Source organism: Canis aureus, chromosome 19 (genome assembly GCF_053574225.1).
Source record: "Canis aureus isolate CA01 chromosome 19, VMU_Caureus_v.1.0, whole genome shotgun sequence".
Lineage (NCBI taxonomy): Eukaryota > Metazoa > Chordata > Mammalia > Carnivora > Canidae > Canis > Canis aureus.
The window spans coordinates 19,501,786-19,522,331 of NC_135629.1; the positions used below are offsets into that span (position 1 = coordinate 19,501,786).

The window sequence follows — 20,546 nt, forward strand, 5'->3', positions numbered from 1 at the left end:
TCAGAAACATCATTAATCTTTACTAGACAGACAAAAAAAAATTTTTTTAAATCTTTACTAGACAGAGGCAATTGTGTTTGCGACTAAACTTCAGTGGACTCTTTAAGGGTAGGACTTACCAGTTTACAAATGTTTCTGAAAGGGAAGACAAGGTGAAGCAAGGAAGGAGAAACAATTTTAGGGAGTTAGAACCAGTCACACAATCACTAGATGTGTTCTAGAGAATATATATATATTTTTTTAATTTTTTTAAATTTATTTATGATAGTCACAGAGAGAGAGAGAGAGAGAGAGAGAGGCAGAGACACAGGCAGAGGGAGAAGCAGGCTCCATGCACCGGGAGCCTGATGTGGGATTCGATCCCGGGTCTCCAGGATCGCGCCCTGGGCCAAATGCAGGCGCCAAACCGCTGCGCCACCCAGGGATCCCTAGAGAATATATTTGTTTCTACAGCAGGTTATGAGAATAGTCACTTCCAGGTTGAACATCACCCAAGTGTGCATTAGGGCATGTGGTAATCCAGCTTCCAAATTTCAGTCCTCAGCCTTTCTCTGTCCTCTCCCCCGGATGAGCTCATTTCTTCCTGATTTCAATTATCACCTCAATGCCTCAGTGTAGATGACTCATGGACTCATTCAGTTACCCAGCAGGTACTGAATTCCCATTGCTGTAATAACTGTCATCATAATATCTTGCATTTATTGACTTTACACTATACTATTGCCAGATGCTGTGCTAACCCTCTCTGTGCCTTGAAAGGAGAATGGAGTGTGGTGGTTAAGAAGCTATATGTTCTGGAAGTCTACTGCCTGAGTTCCTATAATTTTGGGCAAGTTCTTTGTGGCTCTGCTTCCTTTTCTAAAATGGGTATGAAAATAGAATGTAGTTGGAGAGTACATACACTTGTTTGTTTTTGTTTCGAATTAAAAGATTTCTTGTAAAACATTTAACAGAGTACTCTGCTCATAGTACTAAATTTCAATCAACAGTTGTTACAGTAAAAGAGTGGTTACAATATATCTTACTTTTATGTAATAACACAACACTCCTAAAATATACTTACCACTTAATCTGCTTTAAAATCACCATCTGGGGGTGTCTGCGTAGCTCAGTCGGTTGAGCATCTGCCTTTGGCTCAGGTCATGATCCTGAGTCCTGGGATCAAGCCCCTCATCAGGCTCCCTGCAGGGATCCTGCTTCTCCCTCTTCCTGTGCCATCTCCCCTCACCCACCCACCAGCTCATTCTCTCTCTCTCTCTCTCTCTCAATAAATAAATAAAATCTTTAAAAAGAAATAAAATAAAACCACATCTGTGTTCTTAATCATTGTGTTAAGGACCTCCCCAATCCATGGCCTATTGAAATAATACATTGTTAGAGAAGATACCAGTCCTTGAGCTCCAGTTTACATATATGCAAAAAAAGAGGACTAAGGATAACAACAACAATAATAATAATGATCAGTGCCAAGAAAGATCAGAATCCTAGTTGTGTACAACCTTGTTCTCCTCACCTAACTTCCAAGTATATACAGAGTCACAGAATACCAGAGCTAAAAATACAGTGAACACCAAGGCAGAGCTGTAATCACAGTAAAATGTTTCATTTACAACCAATGGGGTTCATCTGAGAGGCGTTAAGGGATGTGGCTACAGTCATAGATACGGATGTGGGTAGAGCTCCTGGCTCTCTGCTCTATTGCCCACTATAATATTTTACCATTTAGATGTGCTACCTTCCCACTTTCCACCATTTCAAAATGTAAGCTTTCCATTTAACATATTGATTACCTATTTGCTACTGTTGGAAAGGCTCCATTTTTGACAAAATTCTTTCAGTGTGGTATATACCCTACATTGCAGTTAACCAGAACTACATATTAATATTAATATTTACCAGACTGAGCCTGCTATGTTTCTAACAAGTCATCATTGGGACCCACCACTTCGCCAGTGCTCTGAAAGGGAAGGGAAAGCTTTGAAGCAAAATGGGAGAAGTGCTTTTTATTTTTTAAGAGCTCAGTTAGAACCAAAACTCGAAAGTTGTTGAATTAGTTTTATAAGGAATTGTTTGTTACTGCTGCAAGATATGAGAAGCTCATCCCTTCATCTCCTGTCCATCAGGAAATCCTGCTGGTTTATAACATATCCAGAATTTGAACCCTTCTCACCCTATGTCTACTGCTATTATCTATCTATTTTTCAATCATTTTAGAGTAGGAGCCTCCTCCTTTCCTTATGCTTCCTACAGTGTTCCTCAGAAAGTATAGATTCCACAAAGAACTGGCAAAATGATGATTTTAGGACCTAAGTCAGATGTCCTTTCTATACAGAAACTCTCATGGCTTCCTACTGGACCCAGAGGAAAACTAAACTCCTTTATAACAGCCTGGAGCTCCATGCAGTCTGGTTCCTGCTCCTTTTTACCCCTGGCCCCATCTCCTAATTCTCTCCCCTCCATTCATTCCTTTTTAGCGGCACTGCCCCACTTGCATTCCTTGAAATCTTAGGGCTTTTGCCTAGATTGTTTCTTTCCCTGGAACAGTCCTCACTGAGATATCTGAGAAGCTCACTCTCTCACTTCCATCTGGTCTTTGCTCAGAAGTCCCTTTCCCAATCATGCTTACTTGAATTTCCTTGTTAAATACTGTAACATGGCCCTGCACCCGTGTGTGTATGCATGCACATACACAAGCATGCTCTCATGCACACATACACCAGCACATAGGCACACATTCTGATCTCTTCTAACTATGGTACTAATTTCCATAGTGTACCACAAGCTGGGACATCATTCAGAGTTTAAAGGGGTTGCTGAGGATAATTATGCTGGGCCAGTAAGAATAAAGTGAGCATGGCTTGGGCAGAGACATACCCCCCACACCTAAGGTGTCTGATTTTCCTTCTTAGCATTGATCGCCTTTTGACAGACTATGATATTTACGTATTTATTATATGTATAAATTATTGTCTTTTTCTTCCTCTTAGAGCATAAGTTCCATGAGGCAAGGATCTTAGCCCCTTTTATTTATTGATGTATTATGAGTACTTAAAATAGTGCCCAGCAGACTGGTACATAGTAGTTTCTCAGTACGTATTTGTTGGATAAGTTAATGATAAGGGGAAGTCAAAAATGATCTCACCAGCTCCCTCAAACTTTAAGCATGAAAAGAATTTGTCAATTCCATTCTATCAAAAAATGATTTAAAATATGAATGAGGTGATTATGCCAACTCAAAATTTTAATCAGAGTGATAAAATTAGAGATTTGGATACTGGGTCTGAGAGAGATACTAATGGATGATCTGGCTTTCACTCCCTCCTTTCAAAAGAGCAAATGTTAATTTACATCGATGATGCCAAATCATTTTCTTGTTCTCCATCTTACAATGGCTCTGACTTGCTCCTCTTCATCTTCCCAAAGCTCAGGGGGATGTTTCTTTCTAAAACCTGGCATTTTTCTCACCTTTTACCACCCTGAGAAAAAGTCATGCCCATTGAACCAGTGCTACTTGTTCCCTTGTAATATTCTTTGTGTATCTTGTAGATGGCCTGGAATTCTATATGTCTTATTACATACATTCTCTCGTGTCACTTTCCTGCTTCTTGCTTTTATCTCCCTTGTGTCTTTCAGTGAACTGTAGATTTTTAGAGACAGAGGCTCTAGCTTACTCATCTTTGACTTCACAACAACCAGTACAGTACCTGGCATACAGTAAGCACTGTCTCTGTATTTATAGATGTGAATTAAATTGGATTTGATTCAATGATAACTGTATCTTTCATTACCACTCCTCCTAACCAAATTGTGCTGTACAACCTCAACATTCTGGTTGAACTGTAACATTTCACAACAGTGGGATAGCAAAGGCCCTTTCTAACTTGACATTTTCACTTACTAATTTCATATTAGTTTCTTAGCTTCCACCTGACTCTGCTCACAGCTATAAATGATCTTCAAACCCTAGATGCTGTATTAGAGATGGCTGCTGTTTTCCTTGCAGCACCACAAATCAGCAGTCTAAATAGAGTTTTTATTTACTAGTGTATAAAATAATCTTAAAAGTAATCTGAAACTATCACATCCAATCTACGTCAACATGAAATCTTCTGCAGTTGTATACTTAATGATATATATATCAACATAAATATATCGACATATATAATAATATATCCACATATATATGGATAGATACTCCTAAAACACATCTCCTAATTCCTATGGATTGTTTTCTGATCCTCTAATATTTTGATGACTGTTGGCCAAGTTCTTTTTGACTGTTACTAAACCATTTGTTCATTACTGCTTCTATTTTCTGTATCTGGCTACTCACCATATTTCATCCTGAAATGCTTCTACCTTATGCATAGTAGCTTTCATCTATGCTTAACTCAGATTATATTCATTTTCTACTATATGCTTAGTCTGAAACCAATTCCTTTTCATACCTGTAAGCCTACTTTGGATTTGAATCTTTTAACAGTAAAATGCCTAGGAGTAACTAAAATACAGCATAGCATCTAAGTAGTACTATCCAGATTTGCCATTAGCTGTCAAATCTCTTCTGTTTTGCTCTCCACAAATCCATGCCTGGAGCCTTTTCCATGTAAGCATCCTATATGAATTGGTGATAATATCCATTATTTTAAAATTCCCCCCTCCCGCCATTTTCTCTTCAGGGTTAGAAAATATATAGCACCTTTTCCCCCCATCCTTTCCCAGCATGTTCCTTCTGTTCGGTCTAGAATTAGGCAATTCCTATGACAGTTACACTTGATTTAAAGTGTACTGACTCCTCTCCCTACCAACAACTCCAGATTCTATCCGCCTTAAATCACCATTCCAACAGGAGGAGAATAGACAAACGTTACTGAAAATCGCGAAGAACAATTTCTCACCAGGTTGAGTATATCACAGGAATGATCTTCACAAAGCCCAAAAGTCACCAGGGATCTGTTGGAAATACTTGCAAGAGTCAAGCCCTCACAATTACCCAAAATTCAAGCTGCCTTATGTATGTGTGGAAAAGATCTGTAACATACTTGCTCTCGGAAGCACCTTAAGGGTAATATCCTGTTCACTTTTCACCTAGATGATATCTGTATTTCAGCAAATGTCAGCAAGTCCACATACTTTGGCAGAACAAATGTTATTTTTCCCTTCATAACTGTCCTAAGAGGAATTGTGCAATCCTATAGATTATCGCATGGAGCTCTCGTTGGCACATGACCAAAGCAGAAAACTCTTCTCCGGAGGAGGCAAATTGTGAATTAGGTTCATTGCTGGCAAATTGCTTTTTGCGTTCAGTTTAATTTAGTTTTCATGATTTTTCCTGGGGGCTCATCCGGCCTTTGCTTAACTAACTGGTTTAACAGATCAGCTTAAGTTCAGAAACCCTCATTCTTTCCAAAATGTCAAAATGTCTTCTTATTCAGTTCCTGATTAGGACAAGTGAGAGTAACAAACATTTTACAGGTGTTAAATTCTCCAAGAGAGATATGGTTTAGAAAATGGGAAGAGGGGGTGGATTTCAATAAATTATACCAGGCATAATTGTGCTGGAACTCAGAAGGAGGAAGGGGGAAAGGGAGGAAACAGCTTTTCACTTAAAATGAAAGTTACATTCTCTGGAGGGTGACTTCTTTAAAAATAGGTTGGACAAGCCATGAATAGCAACGGTCATACAACAATGAAAATTGAGGATCTGTGTTCAAAACCAAAGAATAGGACCCAACACCCAAAAGTTCAGGAACCCAGTTTCTGTTCATACTAACGGACTAGAACAGTCAGTTGGGAATAAATTCAAGATCTCAGGCTATTTCCATTAATGAAATATTATTGGAATAATACCGTTAACAGATTCTAATAATAAACCTGAGGGATGTTTCAGTTACAATTATAGCTATATAGAAGACAAACACAGAGTAGTTGAAGTGAGGTGGAACTTTATATATTACATCAAAGAACTCTAGAAGTACACAGTCCAATATTGACAGGATAATTCCCTACTCACCAAGCTTGTTCTACCTTTGTGCTCTGAAATGCTATTACTTGGCTTCATTTTCCAGTGTTGCTCCATGTTCAGAAATGGCTGCTGGTGCCCCTGCCTTTATATTTGCTTCCCAGGCAGGAGGAAGAGGGGAAAGCAAAAGATGAACACCTCCTAGTTGAGCCCTCTGCCCTTAAAGAAACTTCCTAGGAGAAACATGTTACTGATTACTGATTAACTGTTTAAACACACTACTGACTAGATGCCTGGAGACTGAAAAGCAGGTCTTTTTGTCACCCTAATCAGAATGATGGTTCAGTCACTGAAAAATAAAAGGAGTAGATATAGCTTCAGTCTGTCAAGTGAAACTTTTATGAAACTGAAGAGGAGATCCTTTGAAGAAGCCTTTTGGCCTCTTTTAACCATTATCTTAGATCTTCTATAAATATTTAACAAATGATTTTCTTAATGCAAATACTTACTTGGTGCTTTTTTATTTTTGTGATAAAACCATCCCATTAACAAGTGGAATGATGTCATACAAGATGACATTTTGCCAGCTTCTTGTAAAGGGTTGCTTTTGTCTTCAACACAGGTCGTGAGATTTGACAGGACACTGATAAAATTCATCTGACCAAAACCACACATAAAAAGGATCTGTAATGTCTGCCATGAAAGCCACTCCATCTGCATAGAGATAGTGTGCTTCCAAAAGATCTTACTTTTAAAATATATGTTACCCAGACTGAATAACTGATATGTCATTCAATATCCACTAATCTATTTCTCTGTATTAGTTTATCTAAGTATCACCGTGGAAAGTAGAGAGCAAGGCTCTGAGGGAGGAGAAATAAGTTAGATACATTTTCAAGAGGTGGATATGAAAAGTCTGAGTAGAGATGATGTCCTTTATTGTCATTGTGGGCACTTTGTGATGACACTAGTTTGCGTAGAAAAAAAAGGGAGAGATTTGGGAGAGTGCCCCTTAAAAAAAGAGCATGTAGTAAGAATTCATAATTAACGTTGAATAAATGAATGAATGAAATAAAATACATGCACAGAACAAATTCTCAGTATTCTTTCCAGATGGCTATTGTATAAATGCAAAAGTAGATGAACGTAGGAATACATCCTCAAAGGTGAATTTTATCTAGAAAGATACTTTTATTTCTTCATGCTGTTGTTATTGCTAATATTGGAAGTTTTTATAATAGTTTTAGATAGAACTAAAAAAAAAAAAGGGTATAGGTGGTCTATGTCGCCTGCCTTGAGAGTTGTTAATTATGGTGAGTATCAGCAAAACAAACACAGCAGGAACACTCAGAACCACATATCACATGCTGAACCAGGCCCTGCAAGCACCAAGGAGGCTGGCCAGAGGATCAGCCGCTGAGCTGTTAGTATCACCTTTAACATGTGATTAGTTCACTGTTGTACTGAAGCAAAGAGTCTCAAAATAGCAGTGCTCATTACAAGATGATTAATGGATGGAGGTTTGCCTCACTTGGCCATGATCAAATGACTATACCAACGTAACCTTAATTCTGTACCACATCATAGCTTTGTTTTTTTTTTTTTTTTTTTTTTTTTTTTTTTATTGGTGTTCAATTTACTAACATACAGAATAACACCCAGTGCCCGTCACACATCATAGCTTTGACTATGCCCTTCTTTCCTGGTGTGATACAGTGATTAAGAATACCTATTTCCTAGTGTTTCAGGAAAATTTGAATTCGAATGCTGCAACTCTTTCATTTCCTGGTGACTATGCCCTTCTTTCCTGGTGTGATACAGTGATTAAGAATACCTATTTCCTAGTGTTTCAGGAAAATTTGAATTCGAATGCTGCAACTCTTTCATTTTCTAGTTGCATGGGCTTAAGCAAATTACTTACCTGCTTTAAGCCTCAGTTTCCCTATTTTTTGAGATTGGAAAACTGCAGTTGCTTACCTTGTAAGTAACTGTGAGATTGAGGCTTAGTGATGTCAGCCACTGTAATTATTTGTTGGGGTTTTAGGGGGACTGTCCTAAAGTTCTCTAGAGAAACAATAATAGAGCATAATAAATGGGGAGAGACAGAGGCACAGATAAAGAACAGAGAGATAATTGTTTTAAGGAATTCACTCACACATTTGTGGGCTCTAACAAGCATTAAGTCCATAGGGCAAACTAGCAGGCAGGAGATTAAGATTTGACGTAGTCTTGAATCTAAAGACTGGAAACTTGGACAGGCTTCCATGTTGCAGTCTTGAGGCAAAATCACTACTTCTAGGAAATTTAGCTTTTGTTGTTATGGACTACAACTGATTAGATGAGACCCACCACATTATGGAAGCTTCTCTGCTTAAAGTCACCAGATTTAAATGTTAATCACATGTAAAAAATACTTTTACATCAACATCTACTGTTTGGAAACAAGCAAGCCTGAGGAACATAGCCAATTTGACACATTAAAATTAACCATTATAGGGACATAATAAATACGACCCCCTTCCCCACCTAGATTCTGAACAAATAAAGAAATAAGACAGAAGAGTTGTAGGTTGGAAAATCCAACTATAACTTCTGTGGCAGGCAAAGGATAGGATGGGAGATGCGGCTCATATTTTCAGGTAAGCCTGTGCAGTGGAATTAGGAACTCGAACCCTGACACCCTCTGCCAAGTAGATTAACACAAACAGCCCAAGCAGGGCTGCCAGTGCGGGGAGCTGGGAAGAACCCACATTTCTCCTGACTGGCACTTCTAAAAACACAAAAAGGAAGATCTAGTTTTTAATTCCCCAACTTTTCTTCCCCAACTCCTCCCTGGAGTAGAGGCCCTCAGGCAGCAGGAGGGCGAGAACCTTTTCTGCCAACTACCCACCCTGTACAGGAAGGATCTATCAGGAGTCAAGAAGAATTATTTCACCTCCTAGCACCCTCTTCTCCTCACCTCAGCCATCTCTTTTTTAAATAATGGAATTATGCTATCTATACTTGCTAACTTAAAAGTTCAGCCTGTGAAATTAAAGCTCTGGAGGACTTAATTTGGAGGGAACTTAAGAAAACTTTACGCAAGACATATACAGTGCCCTGTGGCGCTTGCATTCTATCAGCCATGTATTTGCACCAAAACCATGGTTTGTGTCTCCACCCCTGCCCATCCACAAGAACTTTAGTTGAAAAACAGGTGGGGGTTTAAAATGCTAGGTAGGTCAGCTTTAGATCCCATGACACCTCCAAACCCAATTCCCTATCATGTAGGAAAATGTCTCTGTCCCTTCATAAAAGCCCCCAGAGCCTCAGCCAGCTGGATGCACAAGGATTCTAACCCGCTCAAGACAGAGGGGGAGAGCCAGGATCTTTGGGGTACCCTTGAGAATGTCCTTTTAAAAAGCTCACCCTTCCTTTCTCTGTAAAGAAATCTGGGTGCTGAAATCTGATGTGCTGACCTCATCTCTCTGCCCCTGGCCCAGAATCCAGGGTTGCTCACTTCCAGTTTGCTTGAAGCTGCTTGCCTGGGCAGGATTGGTGTCATACCTAGTTATCAGTCAGAGCCAGGGAATGGAATACTGCCTATAAAAGGCAGATGAAAAATTAAAGTAATTTTGGGCTGGCAGATGGGTTCAATATGTAGGTCCACTTGGCAGCTTAGAAACATTGTTACGTGGTCCCATGGAGAGGGGATAGTGTGGATCTCCAGCCGAGCTCCTTATTCTAAACCAGCAGAAACTGGCCAGGCTTGGTATTTATATGAAGTAAGTCTTTTAATGCCAAAGCAAGTTGAAGAGATTCTTGAGTGAGTCCCTCAGATTCCTGGTGATTGGGGAAACTTGAAGGATCCCAGGGAGTCAACATTAGAACCAAGCGTCAGCCTGGTTTGGGAGGCTGGATAGAAGCAGGGAAAGAACACAAGATTTGGAGCCCATTTCTCCATTAAGCAGCTGTATGTTCTTCAGCAAATTATTTCATCTCTTGGGAAACTTCTTAACCTCTCTAGAGCCACATTTTGACATTGACTCTAAAACTAACATTTTGCAGCTAACTTCCCTGGCAGGAGAAATTGCATGTGAAAGTAGAGCTAGCTTTGGGTGTGATTTAAATTCGAAGTCTACTGTCTGTCCTGTGTGACCTTGGATGGTTTAACTTCTCTAAGCCCCAGAGAAACAAGTAGAACCACCTCACAGTGTCTGGAGGATTAAATAAAATAATAAAGCACTTAATAGTCCCCCAAAAGACAGGCTTTCTCGTCCTTCAGTGTCTCTCCTAGAGACAGATATTTAGGGAACTGGATTTCAGATGTCGAGTACAGATAACCCTCTTTGGATTTCTTGATTTTTTTTTTCCTTTGCCTTTGTCAAGTATCTTATATTCCCCCTTTGCTTGTCCAAGAGAGTCACAAGAAGATCTGTGGAGGGGGGGAGGGGGAGACAGGGAGAGAGAAAGAAAGAGAAAGAGAGAGAAAAAGTAACCTGCTTGATTTCCTGGAGTCAGTTTGTCCCCTGGTTCTTAGGGGAGACTTTAGGTAAATAAGTCTAAGGGTTCCCATAACATTTCCTGAGCTGCTCAACAGCGTGGGGAACTGGCGGCAGCTCCTTGGCCTGTGCTCCGGGTTTCTGACTGCTACACGAATGTACTGTGTGGATCACAGATCAGATGTTGCCAAGTACTTAGAATGGAGTTCAACTTCATTAGGAAAAACCAAGGAGGCCTGGAGCCCCAGCCAGAGAATGGTTTATATCCAAGAAGAGGTCGTAACACAAGAACATTTTATGCCAAAAACAGGCTCAAATCAAGTGATAGGGATATTGGTCAGCAGGGCAAGAATTATCATTAGCATTTGGGTTTTTTTCTTTTAAAGAAATGAAAGAATTGGGGCATCTACATGTTAATCCACATAAGAATACTCTAAATACCGTATTTCCTGAGTGACTAATTTGCACAAGGGGCTTTTCATACATAGCACAGTGAGTTCCCATTTTTAAGGTGAGGATAGGGAGTCTCAGAGAGGTGACTTTAGCAAAGTTCCACAGCTATTTGTAAGCCCATTCTCATGTGACTACTCGGAGGTGCCGCCTCCAAAAATAGCAGTTACCATTGATGGGGTCATTGGACTAAGTTCATTTAATATAATCCTCTCCACAAACCTGTAGGATGCTAGTCATGCTGAGGAAACAGAGGCATAGATCTACAGCACACTCACCCGGTGGTGCACAGTGAAAAATCCCTGGAGCTGAATTCAAGACAGGCGTTTGACAACTCTCTGAATAAGACATCCTGAACCCTACATAGCACTTTCTGGTTCACATGTCCCTCATGCACAGAGTGCTTCACCACTCTAGAAAGGATGTCCACAGGAATCCCAAAGCAATCTAGCTCTTCCAGACTACACACCACTGCTCAATACCCAGGGTAGGTTTCCACAACTAAGCTAACTAAGCTAAGCTAATTGAAGAAGGCAAACCAGTGGCGCTCACTGAATAGTTCTCAGCCTCTGCTTTCTGCACACACTATAGGATTACACCTCCATGCCCCTTAAGGTCGGGTGGAGCCAAGTGACCAGTGCTGCCCAATGAGCTGTGAGCAGACTCAACTTGTGTCACTTTCAGGCCACAAGTTGAAAGCATTTGTCAGGGGCAGCCCCCATGGCTCAGCGGTTTAGCGCTGCCTAGAGCTCAGGGCGTGATCCTGGAGATCTGGGATCGAGTCCCATGTCGGGCTCCCTGCATGGGGCCTGCTTCTCCCTCTGCCTGTGTCTCTGCCTCTCTCTCTCCTCTCTGTGTATTCTCATGAATAAATAAATAAAGTCTTTTTTAAAAAAATGAAAGCATTTGTCAGTGTGAGAAGACCTAGAACTCTGTCTTGCTCGTAATATTTGGGGCAGTAGCTGTTTGTTGGTTTGTGACCCCTGAATGACTACAATAACAAAACTCCTGTCCCAACACTGATGCTCATGCAGCATGAGCAAGCATTAAATATTTGTTATTCTAAGCTGTTGTGATATGTGTATTAAAAAAAAGAAAGAAAGAAACCCACAACCATCCTGACACAGAACAAGATCCAAAGGAGTTTTGTAAGCCTTCCAAGGGACTCAGCAGGTGCCAGGACTGTTGGCATCCAAAACCACAAACTCCAGTGTTAGAGCAACCAGGCAGGGCAGGGTAAATAAGTGAAGCAGCTGAGCATGTGATGGCAGAAAGCTGGAGGGACTGGATCAAGCTGGTGGGCACATGCCAATGAAGTGTAGGCTCCATCTTGCCATATCTTGCAGTTTTTGAGAAGCTAGAGGAATGTTTGTGATTTTTCACAAGGGGAAAACACTGTAGGTGAAAGAAGCAGAGCTATGGGCTAAGTTCACTGTAGGGTTTCCCATCCTGTCACCCTCACGTTCATAGATTCTCCTCTGTCACCCATAACTCCAAGACAGTTCTTCAAGTTACTTGCTGGGTGCTGTTAGGTATGACCATGTAGTCCTTAGGACTCCCATCCATAAAATGGGTTCAGTGAGAGAAAATTGATAACTCTTAATCTTTCTCAGTGCTTCTACCTCACAGGATCTCATATACACTCAGACGCAAAATGTAACTAACTTACATGTTCCAGTTTCCAGTAAGCTTTAACCACTGACCCCGTTCCCCACACAGCAGATCCATAGAATCAAGATGAAGGATCCCTGGGCTACATGATTCCAAGATTTTCTTCCATCTAAAAATATGTGTCACTCTAGCAGAAAGAATGGGGTATTTTCTCCCTCCTGGAGATCCTGGAATACTCTTCTTCCCCTAAGAGAAACCCTAGCTTTGATGTTGTAATTGATAATCACACAGAAGGATGTGGGGGGGGAGGGGAGTGTAGATCTTGTTGTGATGTTAAAAATGGGATGAAGTTCCTCATTTTGATACATTATAATGTATCTGATTAGAGGAACCCCTAATATGTGACTGCATGCATATATTTTCTGGCTTATGAATTTCCAGGTTCTAATTTAATTCCAGTGGTTTGAATTGAGTTATTTTTGGCCTATTTTAAGCTTTATAATCCAAACCATCAATGCAATGCCGCTTTTTAAAATGATCTTTCAAACTCCCTTCCATTGCCGATGATGGGTGGTTCCCACTGAAAGTCTTTGGAATAAATCTTTTCCTGTGGTCACATTGTCAACTCGAGTCTATAACTCTTAAAAATCCATCCAGACAGGCCTTCAGATGCATTTTTTCCAAAAGAGCCAGTGTAATATTTGTGGGGCCAGGAGAAGAAATTTCCAATGTGTGCATTAAATAAATGGACCAAAGTTTTGTTCCAGGTGGGCTCTGATGTCTCTCCCACTTTGATAGCGTGTGCGGGTAATGCTTCCATCAGTAACACCTTTTACTGTCTGTCTTTAGTAAAGAAGGATTCCCACCCCATTTATCAGGCTACTGAATGTATGAAACTATTTTTCTCTGGAAATCCCTTGATGTGGTTGGAATGGGACTGAAACTTCTATTAGACAATCATTCAGTTGAAGTAAAATTTATCATAAAGGGCAACCCTAACATGAAATCTTCATATGTAGCAAAGAGGTCTTAATTTGAAACAAATTAAAAAAAAACAAAATGCAATATTAAATTGTCAGGAAATAGGTCCAAGGCCATGTGATAAATTGGTAACAACCGAAACATTAAAGCTTGAAAGAGAAAAATGAATAGAATTTTTAATTTGTCTGAAATTAATTCAAGCGAGGTAGCTACCCTGAAATGCTAAAAATTTCTGGAAGTAATCTGTTTCTTTTTAACTATCCTCCCAACTTTATGTAATCAGCCTATCAAGAAAATCTGTCCTTTCTCCTTACTCATGTTCCTGGAATGTGTGTTCAATTCAACAAATATTTAAAGGACTAGTGGGTCTTCTATGTGCAAGATAGCCTACAAGGTCCTGTAGGGACTGCCAAATAAGGAACTCAAAATTGAAGAAGACAGTTTCCTAAAGGTGATGAATAGACTAGTGATGTCTGACTCATTTTAGGGTGCTCTAAAATACATGTCCCCCAGCCATATCCCAAGCCAACAAAATCAGAATCTCCAGGGACCAAAAAAAGAAACCATAACCATATTTTAACCACATTCATCAGATGAAACTGATACAGAGCAGGATTGGGCCCTACCTAAGTCAGGACCTTTCTGTTATAAGAGATGAACATCTAGTTCCAGCTGGCTTAAAGCAAAAAGGGAACCTGTCAACCCTAGTAAATAGAAAGTCCAACAAGAAGGATGGCTTCAGGCACAGCTGGATCCAAGTGCTCAAGCAAAGTCATCAGAGATTGACTGGTTCTCTCATCTGTTAACTCTGTTTTCTTGCATTGGCTGTATTCTTAAGCAGAACCTAAAACACCATAGGAAGTAGTAATAGTAGCAGCAGGAGTAGTAGTAGTAGTAGTGGTGGACTTCTTATTATGTTTCAGGCACTGTACTTTATCTATTTTGTGTCATTTAGTCTTCACAATGATAATAAGAGGTAGGAAACTATCTCCATTTAATCCATGAAGAAACAGAGGCTCAGACAGGTGTAGTGATTTATCCAAAATTGCCCAGTTACCAAAAAAGATGGAGAGAATTAAGCACAAGGCTGTCTGGTTATACTTGAAGGTAAAATAGGCCAATGATACGTAAAATACTGGAAGAAAAATAAGTGTCAGAAGAAAAAGGATGAGAAAGTATAATTCAGAGGGCAATATTTCTTTATGCTGATAAAATGCCTCATATGCTCTTAGCTCTCTGTAGATTAACTTTTGATAGGCCCAGGAGTCTGCGTTTTGGATGTTCCCCCCGTTTATTCTATTCACACCTTAAAGCTACAAAAATTTTGCCAGGAATTCATCACAGCTTACAGATCTGCTGAAGCACTTGAATCTATGGACAACATGTGCAGAACTATTGTAAAACTTCTGCTTCAGCAAGCAAGGTCTGAAGGGACATCAACCAAAAGGGAGAAAAAACTATTCCGGGGCTCCCAGAGGCAGAAGGCTAACAAAATCTTTATAGTCCTAGCTGATAAGAGGTTATAAGGCTTAGACTGGTGGTTTCACTAGAGGGGGGAAAAAGATGTAACACATGGAAACAAGATTTAATAGCAAAAAGGATATGAAATATGAAGATAGCTGTATCAAAAAAAAAAAAAAACAGAGGTACCAATGAGTCCCAGATTTCTAAGTTGGCCTGTCCTAAAACACTGGTAGATTATGGACTCAATGAACCATAGCCTCCTGGCGTTCCCACCTAATGTTACTCTGGGCTTGGTTTTATGACTTGATTTCATCAGTGGGATGTTAGCCAGCATAATTGAGCAGAGCCTTGAGTACTGCGGCTTGTCCTATAGGAATGCTACCTTGAGACTGCCATGCTGTGAGGAAGCACAGGTTGGCCATGTGGACTAAACCAAGATTCCCAATGAACAATCCCAGCCTCCAGTGTGTGACCCTTGCAAGATTAGCAGAAGAGTCACTCAACCAATGCACAGAAATCTGAAAACTGATGAGTCCTGATGATTTCAGTCACGAGTGTTAGGTCAGTTTGTTATTCAGCTATTGGTAATGGAAATGAACCAGAATGCATTCTTGTCTGCAGTACAATCCATGGTTCGGTGTATTGAGTATCCCTCTCTCCTCTGGCTGCCAGGGATCTCAGAGCTAAGTTTTATTTTGTTTTGTTTTCTTTGTTTTTTGTTTTTTGTTTTTTTATTGGAGTTCAATTTGCCAACATATAGCATAACACCCAGTGCTCATCCCATCAAGGGCCCCCCTCAGTGCCCATCACCCAGTCACCCCAACCCCCTGCCCACCTCCCTTTCCACCACCCCTTGTTTGTTTCCCAGAGTTAGGAGTCTTTCATGTTCTGTCTCCCTCTCAGAGCTGTTTTATGTGCATTGCCTTGTTTTCCTTAAACCAGGAATCCTCATTAGAATTTGTCCTTCTCTCCTTTGGTTTTGTCTTTTTTATTCATTGATTCCCCGTATCAGTTGTTCTGTTTTAAACTGGCTGAAATTACTCTTAAAGTAGTCAAGGTATATCTAAAGTAAATAAAGACTTCTGGTGGGTAAGTGAAGAATGACTGTTGAAGGAGAAGTCACAGTGATTGACTACTATTATGTAGGAACTCAACAAAATATTAGCATATTTTCCAAGTTGGGCCCTGTTCGAGAAGGTTTACGTGCATCCTGTCATTTAATTCCCCAAACAACTGTGAGGAAGCCCTGCAATCACCCATTTTATGGATGAAGAAACTAGGCACAAAAGTTTTTTGTTTTTTCTCGTCCATTAGCACACAGACAGTGTCCAATCTAGGGTGCCAGCTCAGACCTCCCCAACCTCAGAGCCCCCACTCATAAGCATTGTGCAGCACATTCACCAGAGTACAATGCTTTCTCTGTTGTGTTTAGCCTATTTGATTGTTGTATGTGAAATTTAATAAAGTACTTGTTAATGTAGGAGTCATAAGTACTTCACAAGGGGGGTAAATAGAAAGTTGGAGATTAAGATTCTGTTGCCTAATTTGGGCAAGCATTGTATTGAAAAGAAAATTAACATCCTCCACATTTAAAACAGAGACTCGAGCCCCAGCTTCTGATGCCGCATTGCAGTTATCAAAGTCAATTCACTCATCTCATTTTTGTCCTAAGCTAGATGTTCGTTCTTTCAAGTGTGTATTGTCAGAGAAATATAGGACTTTTGTAAGATCTATCTGAAACATTTCAAAAAAGCAAAGCTGCTTTATAAATACAAAGTGTTAATGGCATGCAAGTGGTGCCCAAATATTGTACAACCTGTACATTCACACCTGATAACCTTAAAGAACTCAAGAGCCTTCAGAAATATACTTTGATGTGTTGACTGAACAAATGTTTCAGAATATTCTACTTTCTCTGCCTTTTGTCTCATTGAATGATAGTATCACTAACTTTGCCTAAAAAGTAGAGCTTATTGCATCCTCTAAATGCATTATTGAACTTAGACATTAAGCTTTTATTTTTAAGTGGCTGCAAAATGGAAAGCAAGAGTATTGATTCTCATGATCAAGTATTTTAAAAATTAACTAAAACCACAAGGTTGAAAGAACTTACTATGCATGCCAAATGTGTACTGCATTTACTGTGCATGCCGAATGTGGACTACGTTTAGCTTCAGAAGGATAATTTTTGTTCTCAGATGGTCACTTGAGAAAGAAAGGAACACAGCTTTCAAGCGTGTGTAATGGAACTGTGTCACTGAACTTCACATCTGAAAGATAAAATATAGTTCTGAGTTTTATAATTTTTAGTTTTTACTTTATAAACTGGAAGTTTGGAATTACAAGATACTTTTTGTTTAATTTTAACTCAAAAATTAGAAAACATCAATGAGAAATTAAAAATTACATTTTTCAATTTAAATGGAGGTCCAGCCCCTGACTATTATTTCATTAAGTTTACAGATTTCAAAAAATTAATTAATTAATTAATTAATTAAAATAATAAAATAAAAAAATTTTAAAAAGTTTACAGATTTCCCTTTCAAGGGAGAAGTGTCATTTTCCTGCCCTTTATGTACATCCTTTCAAAAGGCAGGAGACTGACCAAATTAATCTTATGAGACCCATCTTGTCTGAATGATTCTAATCTTTGGTTGGACAGACTGTCTTCAGATCCCTCAAAGGTAATTTGAATTTAAACAGCTCAGAAAGGTGAGAAGCTGCTCTGTTCTATTCTGTCCCCAACAGATTCTTACAGGGCAGCCAGGCCTCCTAACCAGACACCCACCTGTCCTGGCCCATGTGAGTACTGATCCAGGTTAGCTCTGTAAGTGATGGTCATCACTCCATGAGGACAATGTTCTTCTCCAATTCTAAATGACAAACACATTGAAAAAAATACTTTAGTAGAGTTCTTTTTTTTTTTTTCTTTAGTAGAGTTCTATTAAATATTCACTCTTACTGTAGTGCAGGAAGCTAGTCTTTACTACCATAGCATGGCACTAATAAAACACTATCCGTAGCACAATCGCCATCTGATTAATACTTCACCACTTGGCCACCTCATAAAGAATTATCAGTCTCCTAATCTGAGTGCTGATAGTAGGAAGTAGACTTTTCCCAATTTCCCTCTCTGTTGTTTGTCACCCTCCCTTCCCTGTGTTCTCTCTGGCATCAATGCTTTTCAATCACCAAGGATAGAGAGACAAAATTTTGTTAAGAAGCTCATTCCTGGGCAGCCCAGGTGGCTCAGTGGTTAGTGCCGCCTTTGGCCCAGGGCCTGATCCTGGAGACCCAGGACGGAGTCCCATGTCAGGCTCCCTGTATGGAGCCTGCTTCTCCCTCTGCCTATGTCTCTGCCTCCGTGTGTGTGTGTGTGTGTGTGTGATGAATAAATAAATAAAATCTTAAAAAAAAAAAAAGATCATTCCTTTTTACTAAGGATAAGAGAATTCAAAGGAAAAGAAAAACTATCCTGCCCCTATTTTTAAAGTATACTTCTCTACTCCCTATGCTGAAAAGAGCCATTTCTTATACTGCTAAGGAACAAATACAGGAAAAGTTAAGTAATTCCCCAAGGTTGCCGACAGCTTTTTCTCCCATCCTAGAATTCCAACCACAACAAAGAGCCACTTCAAAGTGACCATGCTACAGAGTTCTCAAATTTTAGTTAATAATAAGGTTTCTGCCTACCCTGAGTCCAGTGGGTACCAGAAAACTTTTATGTAAATGGAATAAAGATCACATTTTAAATATGTGTTCTTCTCCATGCCCCCCAAAATATAATTTACTTTAAAATATCATATTTGAAGAGAAAACAAAGATAGCTCCTAGCCTAGACTTGATTGTTTTTCCTACATGGTTTTGGGAATTGGTGGCTTAATTCAAACTCAGAATTTGTCAAAACTTTGCAATATAAGTGAAGTCAGGGAGCATTTTCTTCTAAAATGATGGCTATTGTTTTCAGAGTAAAGTGTTTAGAGCAGGGTGACAAGCTCCTAAAATTGCCATGTGGTATAATTTAGCTAAACTTTAAAGCTAAGCAAAAAATCTGAGCATCCAGGTGCTAGTGAAATTCTGGATGCTAAAACTGTGGTAGTTTTAAATCATAGTGGCAAAAGTAATTAAAGAAAAAGGTGACCAGCAAACTTAGGAAAGGGTCAGAGATAAGATAGAAATAATTTCCTCCAGCTGCTAACTGGCTCCCAGAAAAGCAGATGCTATTTTTATCTCCAAAGAGAGAACATTTTTTCTTCCTGTAAACTTTTTCTTTTTTTTGTAAATTGAGAATATGATAGCTTTCTCTGGGTTAAAGAGAAAGGAAAATAAAGTTTTACCAATTGATCTCACAACTCAATTTTCCTTCAAGGGTCACTTAAAATTGGAAGCATTTCAGCGGACCCATCAGAGAGTGTGGGCACGTTGAGAAGTCCAAAACCCAACCACTTCTCTGGAACTAAATGCAAAGATACTATTGTTGAGCCTCTCTGAGGGGAACAAATATTTTGAATTGTTTGAAATGATGTAGCCACATAAATGGTTTGTTTAATCCCCTTATTTTCTCCCTACCATTCTCAACCCCCATTTCCCAAAACCCATTCTCAACCTCCATTTCCACCCTGACCCCCATCATCCCTGCTGCAGACTCAGAGTAGGGGAGCTCCTACAGTGGGGACATAGTCACATAGAGAAAGCCATTGAGAAGAATGCAAAGATCTACATTGAAAGCCCTGTTCTGTCCCCTTCTAGCTCTGTAAAATCAGTGAAGCTACTTTCTGAGCCTTTGTTAGAGGTACAAACTTGGTTTGTAAATGGGGAGACAATCGCTGCTAACTTTGGGGTTGTTGAGAGGCTTCAATCACATAATCCACGTAAAGCTTCTGACACAGCCCTAGACAGTAAGAAGGATTTAAGGTTGGTTTCTGATCAGAGCCCCTTTCCCTAGCTAGTTCCTAACTCCACTTTTATCAATCCCAGCAACACCAAAGTACATTTAAAAATGAACATGGAAGAAAAGACTAGAGGAAAAAGAAGGATGAGAGCAAATCCATCCAGAAACCTCAAAGTATTCAACACTCTGCCCTGTTTTCACCCTCTTGTCAACAAGAGCAAACAGTGACCATAGCAGCAATAGCAATTAGCATTTATTAAGCACTTAGTATACTCCTGGCACTGCATGTAGTATCTTATTTTATATTCAATTCACAAAAGATACTATTGTCAATTCATTACATATAATATTAAGTTTTGGGCTGCCCCGTCCACTCTTCATTCAAATTCCATTTTCTATCTATTTAAATTCTGAGATCTCTTTGCTTCTTGCACTTGCACAGTTAGTGTTTGGACCCAAGGCCAGGACTTAATACACTTATTCATAAGAGGTTTGACATTGGTAGATTTCATTCACTGTTTCAGCCTATCAAATTCTATCTGCATTCTAGTTGTACAGCCACATATTCACTGTAACCCCTAGCCTCACACCACTCACAGATTCATTAAGTCTATATTCAGAACGGTCATCCAAGTCCATAATAAAACAGACCTCTTCCTAAGGGTTTATACAGCTGTTCTTTTTACCACCAGATGGGCCTTTTTCC

The 20,546-nt window shown here is 39.6% G+C and overlaps 1 long non-coding RNA gene across 1 annotated transcript in view; it reads right to left on the bottom strand.

Annotated features, from left to right (window-relative positions):
• The window catches only part of LOC144289709 (uncharacterized), a 71,868-nt gene that overhangs the window by 38,950 nt on the left and 12,372 nt on the right, over window positions 1-20,546 (bottom strand). The window contains exons 2-3 of the long non-coding RNA XR_013357622.1: window positions 17,738-17,822; window positions 17,063-17,219 (exon numbers count right to left, since the gene is read on the bottom strand). This is a non-coding gene — a long non-coding RNA (uncharacterized LOC144289709). The remainder of the gene's footprint in view (window positions 1-17,062; window positions 17,220-17,737; window positions 17,823-20,546) is intronic.